Here is a 2,294-nt window from a genome sequence, read left to right on the forward strand (position 1 = left end):
TTAGTGATTATGACTAACAAGATAGAAGTGAGGCTAGTCCATAACCAATGGGGAAAACTATTAGAACAAAGTAGAGAGCCTCTACAAGTATTGACAGTAAGATTGCTCCTTCTTCACTCATACTCCAAGAGAAGGGCCGAGTACCCAGAAAAAAAATAGAATAAGTTAACTTGAGAAAAGATAAATTCTCCAAAGTATTAGAACAAGTATGTATAAATAAGCTATAGTTACTACTATTGCTAATGATACCGATTTGAATAATGGAAATCCATTAAGAAAATGTTAAGATGACAGATTCTTGAGCCATCCCCCATATCAAATCACGATCCAGACAAAGAAATGCAGGAGTTAAGAGTAGAGAGCAAGTTGAGATCATGGATTAGTAGGAAAGAGACCCCATAGAAAGTAAAGTCAATAATCTCAGTAAGATCCTCGGGAAAGAATGAAAAACATTACAAACCTCGACTTCATTCTAATTTTAAAGATAAAATTTTTATAAGTTTAGTGAATTGTAATGTCAGGGAGAATTAGTAGACAAATAAGTATACTTATTCATGGCTTTTTCCATAAATAAACCATGCATTCTATAGGTTTAAAACCTTTAAGTACACGTACTCATATTAGAATGACGTGTAAAATCTCAATATGACAAGATATACTATGAAAAGCATAATAAGTATATCTAAGTATGTTTAAGAGTACCGTGAGACATGAAAAAAAGTGACTTAACGGTACACCATGTCAGATAGTGACTGAGAATAGTCACTATGAGAGTGCAAAGTTTCAAGTAACCTGTATGACTTCAGCTAAGTCACCACATTCTTAACGGTTCGGACAAATTGACGAACCAATAAGTAAGCATTCGATTAGTAATAACCAATAATATTTTAAGGTCTAAGCATTATTATGAGTGTAGAATTAAAGAATTATAGAATAATCCCATGATTCAATATGTAGTATTACAGTTTGTACTACGTAGTAGCCCCAGAAACCACAAGGATGAACATTTTAATCCTAAAATATATGAAAGTAGTACATGACACTCAGAATTAGAGAGTTTCACGACAGTTGTATCAAAAGGATATTATGATAACCCAGGACCAAGATCAGATAGATCTGATACTGGAGTCTCAGCCGAATCAAGGATAGAAATGTATAGTCTAAGTTTATGTTAAGTTAAAAATAGTTCCGAGATCAATCACGACGGATTTCGTGGTAAGGTTGCCTAGAAAATCCGATAGTAACGTTGCGATTTAGATAATCATAAACTGATTGACAAGATCTACATATTTTTACTTATCAAACTCAATTATTCTATTAAGAGACAACCATTTCACGAGTATACAAGAGCAATAGGGTCAAGTTAAAGTTTAGTACAGCTTTCCACCGTAGACAAATGGCCAACCTGATAAGACCATTCAGACCCTAGAAGATATGCTAAGAGCATGTGTCATGGATTTTAAAGGGAACTGGGATAGGAAGTTACCTTTGATATAGTTTTCCTATAACAACAGCTATCACACGTCAATAGGAATGACACCTTACGAAGCTCTATACAGAAGAAAATGCAGGTCCCCAATTCATTAGTATAAACCTGGGGAAAAGCATTTAGAAATAGTATACTTTATCAGTAGAACCACAGAGAATGTGAGACTTATCATGAAGAAGTTCGATACAGCTCATAGTCGCCAGAAGAGCTATGCGGATAAACGCCGCAGATTTATAGAGTTTTAGGAAGGAGACTAAGTTCTCCTGAAGGTGGCACAGAGGAAAAGAGTAATGAGATCCTAGAGAGGATCTGTAAGGTCGTGTACAGACTAGCTTGCTGCTAGAATTAGCTACGGTACACAACGTCTTCCACGTGTTGAGATTGAAGAAATATGCGACCGATCCATCGCATGTATTGCACCAGGAACCTGTCAAAGTGCACGCAGTCCAGATCCTAACTCGCGAGGAGAAAACCTTAAGGAATAAAGAAATTCCTCAGGTTAAAGTCTTGTAGTGAAATCATAATATCGAGGAAGCTACTTGAGAACGCGAATAGAATATGAGGAAAAGCTACCCAAAGTTGTTTTAATTTTTGGGACGAAAATTCTTAAGGGGGGTAGATTGTAATGACTGAGAAAATCCCAGACCTTAAATAATACAATTTATGTATTTAAGCCAAGGATTTTCTTAGACAAATATTACGTGACTGAAGGATTTATGGAATTAATATATGTATTCCTAAATTCTGTAGCAGATTTCATGTTAAGTTCATGTTTTCGATCAAGTAAATTCGATCGATAAATTCT

Source organism: Morus notabilis, unplaced genomic scaffold (genome assembly GCF_000414095.1).
Source record: "Morus notabilis unplaced genomic scaffold, ASM41409v2 Scaffold1489, whole genome shotgun sequence".
Taxonomy (NCBI): Eukaryota; Viridiplantae; Streptophyta; class Magnoliopsida; order Rosales; family Moraceae; genus Morus; species Morus notabilis.